Source organism: Pteropus vampyrus, unplaced genomic scaffold (assembly GCF_000151845.1).
Source record: "Pteropus vampyrus isolate Shadow unplaced genomic scaffold, Pvam_2.0 Scaffold112, whole genome shotgun sequence".
Lineage (NCBI taxonomy): Eukaryota > Metazoa > Chordata > Mammalia > Chiroptera > Pteropodidae > Pteropus > Pteropus vampyrus.
In genome coordinates, this window is record NW_011888893.1 from 3,875,627 (window position 1) to 3,885,786 (window position 10,160).

Sequence of the window (10,160 nt, forward strand, 5' to 3'; positions counted from 1 at the left end):
GTCTACGGCCACGGCACCCTGAACACGCCCGATCCCATCTGATCTCGGAAGCTAAGCAGGGTCGGGCCTGGTTAGCACTTGGATGGGAGACCGCCTAGGAAGACCAGGGGCTGCAGGCGTAAACAAAACAAAACAAAAAAATAAAGCTTTGGTCTCCAATTGCCAAACATATGGCATTTTAATCCTTTATCTTTTAATTACACTGGGGTCAGGAAATATGGCCTATATGATTTCAATCGTAGAAAATTTTGAGAGCATTTCTTTAGGACAAACATAACACCGGTATCAGTGAAGGGCTTCCTGTGTGCTTGAAGACAACTGACTGAAATTTTATGAAATAGTCTATACGTGTCTTTTGGATCAAGGTCATTAATCCTGTTGCTTCGGTCTTCTGTGTCCTTTTTGAATCGTTCTCTGCCTGTTCTAGCAATGACAGAGAGATGTGTTAAAATCTCTCGTCGTAAATGTCGATTCGTGTGTTTTCCCTTGTGATTCAGTTACTCTCTTTGTAAATGTGAGTCCTCTTTATGCGGTACGTGTAAAAAAAAAGCCGTGTTTGAGCGTGGCGAGGAGGACTTTGTAGCTGTGTCCTGAGCACGCTACTGAAATCAACCTGCCTTCTCCACTCACGACCCTTTTTTACCGCACTCACTCTATGATTTCCTTTCTTACGTAAGTGAACATCTTCCCATATATTTTTGAATTTACAAATTTCTTCCTTTTTTTGTTTATTTTCTGTCCTGTCAAGGAACACCGGGAGATCCAGAAAGCAAGGATATTTACTTGCTATTATTTGCCAATGTGTCCAAGTGCTTAGAACAGCGCCTGGCTCAGAATAGCTTCTCAATAAATATCGAATGAAGTCTGTTTCGTTTGAAATTTTTTTCTGTTTCAAATTCGATTGCTAGATTTGTTTAAATTCGATTGCTAGATTTGCCTCCGCTTCTGCTGTCAACCTTTCCCTGGTGTCACGTTTTAGATTTAAAGTTCTTTTACAATCCCTTCCAAAAACTGTGTTTCGTTTTTTTTTTTTTTTTTAGACTGAGAGCTTTAGTGCATTTTTCATAATTATAACTTCTGATCTGTGCGGATGCATATGTAAGATTTTATATTTCGCTTTCTACTTGTCTAACCTGTTCCACAATACATTTTTTTTTCCTTCTTTGTGGTTGAATTTTGATGCTGCGGGTATTTTTTTCACATTCTATTTTTCTCGTTACTAGTTTGCAAATTGCATACCATCTCCTAATTTTGTAGTGACCACCCAGCGATCGTAACACATATTCTTAACTTGTCAAAGTCTAATGGTAATCTGTATATTTATCTTCCTTTATGTAATAAATTACTTCAGAACATTTTAATTCCATTCCCACCCTCCATCTCAATCTATATATTTCTTATTGTGTATTTTAATTTTCTTCTTCTTTTTTTTCTTTTTAAACCCTAGAGGCTGTTTCTATTACTTTATACTGGTGATCTTCCTTTAAACTTAGTTGTTTGTTTGTTTGTTTTTCTTTAACCTCTGATTTACTACCTGGGATGACTTTCCTCTTGCCTCAAGTACATTCTTTAGAAATTTCTTGAATGAGGTTGTAGTGATAGCAGAAACTCATTCTTTGCTGTATGAAATGTGCTTGTTTTACCCTCGTTTCTGGCGGCGATTTTCCCCGAGTATGGAATTTGAGGTTGACTGCTATTGTCTCTCAACACACCGAAAGTGTCCTATCTCTCCTTCCAAGGTCGTTTTTCCCAGCTACCGTTAAGATATTCTCTTTGTTTTGATGTCCTACCACTGTACTGTTCCCTGTCCCAGTGTGAATTCCTTCTCGATTATCTTCTTTGGGATTCGTTAGATATCTGGACTGACTGGGTGGGTGTATTTCATCAGTCCAGAAACACACTCAACCATGACTTCTGGAAAGACTTCTCTACACTTCTCTCTTCCACTCTCTCTTTATAAACACCATTTGCCAGTTTCGATGGCATTCTGGTCTTTTCTTTTTCAAATCTATCATCCACTCACCAATTAGAATTCACTAACTTTATGGAGGAGGTAGCCCTTTGGGGTTTACGATAAAAGATCCCTATGAGACGCCCCTTGAATCAGTCCTTGCATCTCATGTCCGTGGGCTTTGAGAAGCAAAGTTTAAGTCCTCCAGGTCTAGTAATATATCCTCAGGATGACAGCCAGCTGCTGTCCTGTACTTCTGATCTCAATTTCCAGTCATACTTCGCTCTGCTTCTGAGAACGTTTATTTTCTCGCCCGCTCATGCATGCTTTAAAGACGATATTTGTAATACTTTTCAGTATTTTTAGTTGATTTTAGTGGGAGGGATAATAATGTAGATACCTAAGAGAAGTTTATTTTTATTTGTTTGGTTAGGGTTTTTTTTTTTTTTTTTTCCCTTCCTGGTTTTGTTTTGGTTTCCTGAGTTGATGGCTCGCATTCGGGTTATTTCTTTCTCTTTCAAATTGTAGCATTTCTTCAAGTGTCAGCTCTCCCCGGTTGCCTTTTCCAATTTCAGGAGAAATCATTAGAAAAGCTGCCTGGAACTTGGAGTGCGGGTTGTGACCGCAGGCTTCGGCTGAGGTGACAGAGCAGGACAGGCCGCTACGCTAGAATGCGGAGAGTTCTCTTTGGAGATGGGCTAATGTTTGGAGAAGACCCCTCTTCTTGAAGTGTGGGGTTCTGGATAAGGGGGAAGTGAGGGGGTTATAGAATCAGTTGTCTCATGATCACATCTTCAACTAAACCTGAACGCCTGTCTTGGATTCCTATTTAAACATATGTTCCCTTTTGTTTGGTTAGCTATTTTTAAATAATGTCCGTGCCTCTGCCGTCCCAGGGTGGAGACCCCGGGCAGGAACCGGCTCCTTGCACTCTACAGGCCCTGCCCCCCATGTCAGCATGACTGCCCTGGGGTCGGGGAGGGTTGTGGGGATTTCAGCACCTAGAGTGTGAAAACAAAATTGGAAAATTAAAACTAAAAATAAAAATTTATACAAACACCATGATTTCAAGTAATAAACAGCAAGTAAAATGTGAAAAACATGGGGGTGCTGGCAGTCCCAGCACCCCATTGCACTGTAGCTGAAATGTCTGAAGCCGAACCTCACCGGGGAGCCTCAGTCAACATTTGCGGCCACCTCAGCTGCAGCCTCTCTGGGGTCGTGTTAACTGCGGATGTCCTTCCGTGGCTCACCCTTCATCACCTGAAATTTGTTGACACCTCTTGTGGCCGATGCTTCCACTCCCTAGTATGTGAGAAGATTCTGACACATGAACGACGACGATAGACCACAGACTTTCTGGGGACCGTGCTGTGATGTGTGCGAAAGCCACCCTCTGGTCTCTTTACCACAAAATTTCCTGTAAATTGGTACGAGTATTTTTACGTGCATGAGAAAATCAATATATGGGTTGAAAAGGGGTTTTCAAAATGTGAAGAAAAACGAAACAAAACCAAGAAATGCATAAAAGACTGGAAATTGTTGAGAACCCAACTGCAAAGCCTTTGAAGCTTTGAGGTTCAGAAAAGTGCAGACATAGACTCTGTCTCTGCATGGAGAGAGACAGAAGTTCACAGTGTGAAAGGGCATCGCGGTGAAGTGTTAGGACAACTTGTGGCCAGCTTTACAATCAGTTGGCCACCAATGATGATCATATCGACATCCAATCAGACCTAAATGACGGCGATTTTCGAGCTTTATTAAATTTTATTTACCAAAAATAGAATTCATTCCTTTATTTAGTAGAGCCAGTGATCAATTTTTAAAAATTATTCCCACTAGTCTCTGGTAGCTTGCATTTGCGTGTACACGTTGCAACATGTTTTCATTTTAGTTTTTATTTTATTTTTTAATTCTTGATCCTCTGACCATTTCTTCCGCCCCCCTCACCTCTGACAACTGCCAATCTGCTTTCTGGATTCATATGAGCTGGTTTTTGTTATTTTTTTAGTTTCTACAGATAAGAAAGATCGTATGTATCGATTTCCATTAAGGACGTTGGTCTGTAGCTCTTTTTCTTGGGATGTCTGCATCTGCTTTCATGGTATGTTCAGCCTCCTAAACTAAAATGGGATGTGTTCCCTTGTCTTTTATTTTCTAAGTGTGTGTTAGATTAATATCATACAACTTTTTTACTTAAATGTTCACTGACATTTACCAACGAATTCATTTTGTCCCGGTGCTTTTTTTTTTATTTTTTTATTTTTTTTTTGTTGTTTGTTTTTTTAATTTTTTCCTTGAAAAAAGGCCTTGCCAAATTTTTAATTTTTGGGGGGGTCGCTCTTGCTAACTTGTGCTTTTCAAGAGATCCACCTATACGGTTGAATTTACTGGCATAAAGTTTCTCATGACTGTCTGTTGTTTCCCTCCAATATCTGTACGATTTACAGTGATATTCCCTCTTCCATTCCTGATAGCGATGATTTGTATATTTTTACCTATTTTAAATTCGTGTAGGTAGACGCTTGTCAATTTCTTTATTTTCAAAGACTCGGCTTTTGTTTTCATTATTGTTTTTCTGTTTTCTACTTCAATGATTCCTCTCCTGTATTGTTTCCTTCATTCTCCTTCCTTTAGGTCCAATTTGCTGTTTCTTTTCCACTTTTTAAATGTGGTATCTCGCAGGATTATTTTTAAAGTGTTTTTCATGTTTAATATAAGCCTTTTAAACTGGAAATCTCCCTCTACACATTGCTTTCTTGTGAAAGTATTTAGCCCAAACCTGGGTGCCGCTACAAAAACAAGTCGTAGCTCAGAATGATCCTATATGCACTGATCCCTGTAATCCATATAAAGAATACCTAAGTAATGGCTGGGGGTTTCTAATGGTACTTAAAATAACTGCTGTATTTTACAGCAATCTCTGCTCTCACTCCCACAATTAATTGGAGGATGATACAAGCCTAGCTAGGCTTAAGCTGTAGACACAATAGAACTCTAGCCTTTCTGTCTTTAAGTCGCCGGTTTCAGAACCACAGAGATGCATTCACACCATGCCTATTCTTTCGGTTGGCTTTGGTTCACCTATCTCACCTAGGGACCTAGCCGTCCTTGTCGTTCAGGTTATGTTCTTCTGGAATGTTGCTTATCCTTAGTGCCTGATTCATTCTATTGCCGGGTCCTCGATTTAAGGAGAGTTACACATGGTTAAACACACACCATCCTCAGAAACTTTCGTCTTCTTTTTTATCCCCCTTTAAGGTTGTTAATAGTTTATGTCGTCACCAAAGTTCTTTCTGACTGGTTCCCTTTTATGTTTTCCATCTCCATTTTTATGGTTTCTATCTCTTCGTTAAAGTTCGCACTGAGTTCGTCTACTCGTCCCTTAAGGACATTGAGCATCCTTACCACGCGTGTTTTGAACTCTGCATCTGATAGATGGCTTGTCTCTATTTTGTTTAGTTCTCTTTCTGGAGCTTTGCTCTGTCCTTTCCTGTGGGACATGTTTCTTTGTCTCCTCATTTGGGCCGCCTCCCTCTGTTTGTTTCTATGTATTAGGTAGGGCTCCTAAGTCTCTCGGTCATGGTAGAGTGGCCTTATGAAGTAGGTGTCCTATGGGCCCAGTGGCGTAGTCTCCCCGGTCACCTGAGCGAGGTGCTCCAGGTGTGTCCCTTGTGTGGGTTATGTGTGCCCTCCTATTGTAGTTGAGCCTTGGTTGCTGTTTGCTCATCAAGGGGAGGGATTGACCCTCAGGCTCATTGGTTGTGAGGACTGGTGGTGACCAGTGGAGCAGTTGCTGTGCAGGGGTTGACCCTACAGAGCTTTAGCTGGGCTCTGGTGCCTGCCCTATTTGCCCTCGAGTGTGTCCTCCCCAGATGCGGCCCTGAATGGTACTCCAGCTCCAAGCCTGCTCAATGCAGGCCACTGGGTGTGCCAGCCCAAGGCCCTCTTGGGAGGGGTCCAGCTGCAGGCCAAGTTCAGCTGCTGCCCGTGCACTTCTGAGGCCACCTGGTAAGCATCACCAAGCAATCAGCAGATGGCTGTCACCTGTGCTGGGCTTATAGGCACCTTGAGAAGCTGAGCCAGGAACTGAGGCTGGCTGCCACTAGTGCCGGGCTTGGGACTGCTCAGCAAAAGGTACAGGGCAAACTGAGGCCAGATGCTGCTTCTTTGGGTTTTGTGAGCCTTTGACAGATTTTAGGAAAGTCTGCATAAAGAGCCAAGTCAGGCCATTTGTATGGAATAAACCCCTGGAGGTGGATTGGATGGGCCAGCAAGTTGGGAGAGGCGGGGTCTCAAGGAATCACCTGGGCAGGGTGACCTGTGTTAATCAGGTTGATGGAGAATCAGACATGGCGGCCACCTGTGTCTGCAGGCTGAGAGCGGAGAGGGCTCAACAAAGGAACAATGGATACTGCCAGCACTTCTGCCTGGGAGAAAGCCGCCTCACCAGCCCTCGCCCTGAAGCCCGACAACTCAGTGTCACCCTATATGTCCCCGACACTCCTCGAGCAACTGCCCCGGCGCCGGAGCTCAGAGTGAGTGAGTCCATCAGCGAGTAAGTCCTCGCGTGGCCTGCTCAGCCACCATTTCCTCTGGTTTTCACAGCCAGAGGTTGAGGGGATTTCTTTTTCCGGCACTGGAACCTTAAGCTGGGGAGTCCAGTGTGGAACCGGGACCTCTCGTTCCTCCAGGGGGAGTGTGCTTTGCAGCCGAGACGTCCTTCCCAATGCTCAACTGCCAACGTGAGTATGGGACCTGGATGTTTTACGTCTCCACCCCTCTTACCAGTCTTGAGGTGACCTCTTATGTATGTCTCCAGTTGTAGGACTTTCGTTCAGCCAGACCTAAGGTGACTCCCAGTAATGGTTGTTCTGTAGTTTTATTATAATTTCGGTGTGGTCGTGAAAGGAAGTGAGCGCAGTGTCTCCCTTCTACGCCATCTTGACTGGACCTCCGTAAATCCCTTTTATAGTGGGATCCATGTCTCTAGAGAAGCGGGACCCCCATTACAATATTCTCACAATTTCCATTTTCATGGCGGTTAGTGTCAGAAATTGTCGGAAACCAGCCGACCAAGTCAAACCAGGTACCTGAATGGGGGAGACTGAGAAAAAAGAGAAGACAGACAGGGTGCAGGAGGGAGAACAGATCTCACAACTGTCTCTCCGAGTTTATTTCTTATGCTTCTTTTTATACATAATCTGTTCCTTTGTGTATCCCAAGATAACATAATAAAAGTAACATCCTGAAGATGGAGGTACAATCGACACTTCCTTTGACACTCACTTCGACACTCCCTTTGTCTATACTTAATCTTCTTCTTCCTGGAATTCCACAGAACCAGCCTTTTCCCTTTTATATGCAAGCAGGCCTCCCGAGATAATCCATGCACTCTTTTGAATTTTGGGAGCTCTAGCTCCCTACAAGAAATCAATGGTTAGGTTATTCTACATGGTTCTAGTACCATCTCACGGGGTGTCTTTGGGCTCATCCGAATTAGTTAAATGAAGACCAGTGAGACTCTCTTGCTTCTAGCAGGTGATTCAGGCAACACATCTTGAAATAACAGCCCCCTCTCTCTCCCATATAATTGGGAAGAGGAGAGGAGGTGGGAGTTGCTTACACGGAGACAGGCCTGAAGCATTAGGGGCAAATGTTGGGCTGTGAGGCCAGTTGTGCTGAGAAGTGGGTCTTTCAGAAGAACTGGCCACTCTGGTTTTGACCCAGCAGTTTCTTCCAGAACTTCACAGTACACCCCATATTTCTTCCCTCCCTGTAGAGACTTTGCATGATCCAATATAAAAGCCACTAGGCAGACGTGACTATTTAAATTTAAATTAGTTCAAATGAAATAAAATTAAAAATCTAATTCTCCAATCACACTCATCATATTTCATGTGCTCGACCGCCCATGTGGCCAATGATTACCATATTTAGCCTCATGAAGCAATTCTTCTTGGTAAAAAGTTCTTTTAGTGGGCGGTTCTCTTACATGAGCAAGTTTGGACGGCTCCTCCTCCCCTCACTTTCTCTTTCCTCCTCCCTCTCGGTGTGCTTGTTTAAAGTTACCTTCAAAGTCAGAGAAGAGAGCTGGACCCAGATTTTTCAGGTAAAGGAATACGGGAGTTGGGGGACAGGTGAGGGAGGGAAATGTGTGACTTGGTGGAGAGGAGACTGTATCTTAAATCTGTACCTTAAACTTCCCGGCAAACTTGCTCTCAGAATATATTTCTCGTTGCTTTCTGTTTCCTGTCTCTGCTGCTTTTAGGCTGTAAATGTTTGAAAGGCTGAGCCCTACAGATTAATACCTCTGATCAGGGATTGCTGATCAGAGAATATTTGTACGAATAAGTGACTCCTTTCACTATTTACAGAATTTGTAATTAAATCTGAAACTTCAGGGACAGAGTTGAGTGAACAGAGTCAGCTCTGAGGGCAGCTGGTGGGCGAAGAACCCCAGGATGTGTGAGAAGCTCTGTCCCTCACCTCCTGATATCGATCGCCAGCATCCACTTTGTGTCCAAAGCCAATTTGTAAAAATTCTGTGATTTCTCTTCCCGGTTTACAGGAAGCTGTTTTCTACTCTCTATCCTTAAAGGAAAAAGAAACAACTCTTCTTTCAAAACGAGTGTCTGTCTTTCTGTTTGTATCTGATGCCTTCCTATTAGATGAGCCTGTTCTTCAAGCATTTTCGGCCTTTCCCAGTTTAGGTCTGCTTCATGCGGCTTTCTTAAGCAGCGTTCTCCATGTTTATAGGTAGCAATGAAACAAAGTATTTAAAACAATGCTATGTTTCTATGATGCAAAACGTTGATTAATAAGGAAAGGATAATCTTTTAGATGTAGGCTGAACATAAAGACCAGAGAGAAGGCAAGAGTCAGGGGGATTTTTCGATCAATTTATTTATTAAACGAATATTTATTGAAGTCTACAGCCTTGTCACCCTGAACGAGCCCCATCCCGTTTGATCTCGGAAGCTAAGCAGGGTCAGGCCTGGTGAGTACTTGGATGGGAGACCACCTAGGAAGACTAGGTGCTGTAGGCATACAAATTTTTTTAAAAAATAAGGGATTGTAAACTGATAAGGTCCTTGCAATCTGTGGTCAACCAAGAGTTGCCTCATCTAGAAAATAAACATAATAATAATAAAAAAAGAATATTTATCGAGAACCAGTCTCGTCTAGTATGGCGCTTGTCCCTCAGGAACAAAGGAACATATAAGATTCAGATGGCCATGCCATCACGAAGCTTACAGCCTAAAGGGAGAGAGTCATAAAAGCATACAAACAACTTCCTATTGTGATCTGTACTCTCTGGGATCCCTTGGGAGCGAGATAAGCACAAACATAAAGTGGACCACACCTCGGCTGTCTTATGGGTGTTGATGGTGCTGAGGGCAGAGGTGCTGGAGAAGCCTCTCTGGAGAAGCGGGGCCTGAGGGCTGAGCAGGGGTGCGGTGGGCATTGCGCTGGGGTGGGGGTGCTCCAAGGCGAGGGCACTCTTCTACTAAGGCCTAGAAGTTGAGAGGAGCTCAGAAGGTTCTGGGAACACTGAGCAGGCAGTGTGATTAAAGCCTTTTGAGAGAGAGACTAATGGATCACACAGGGTCTTATGGACCATTCCGAAGATTTTCAACTATTCAAAAAGAGAGAGGGCGGGGAGGGGGTGGAGAGAGAGAGAGAGAAGCAATAGAAAGCCATTAGGGAATTTAAACAAGAAAAAAAATCAGATTTTTGTTTTTAAAAAGCTCCTGAATATAGAGTAGAAAAGAAATCAGAGATAAGATGATCTGTTACATAGCAAGCAAATGACAGTGGCTTGGATTAACATAGCATTTGGTGAAGGACTAATGAGCAAGTGAAGGAGAAAGGCATAGGTGACCCTAAGACTCTGCAGGAGCCACTGGCTGAGTGGTGATGCCATCTATCAAAATGGGGGCAGAATCATTCATATGCAGGGGAGGAGGGTTTCCTTTTGGCTGAGTTCTGTTCGAGATGTCCACGGACTTGCCAGATGGAGAAGCTGACTGGGGCTAAAAGTTAACTCTGAGGAAAGTGTAGGCTACACACTGCGTGCAGACAGCACTGGAGGCCATAATTCACGAATAGAGGGTGGGGAAAGGGTACCCAGAACCGGTGCCGAGGAAGTGCTTGAAGCATTTATGTTCGTGCAGAGGAAAAATGTAGCAATCTGGAAACGAGACTG

The 10,160-nt window shown here is 43.4% G+C and overlaps 2 pseudogenes; both read left to right on the forward strand.

The window, feature by feature from the left end:
- Window positions 1-119, forward strand: LOC111743364 (annotated as a pseudogene).
- Window positions 120-8,881: 8,762 nt separating this feature from the next.
- On the forward strand, window positions 8,882-9,000 carry LOC111743374 (annotated as a pseudogene).
- Window positions 9,001-10,160: the final 1,160 nt, after the last annotated feature.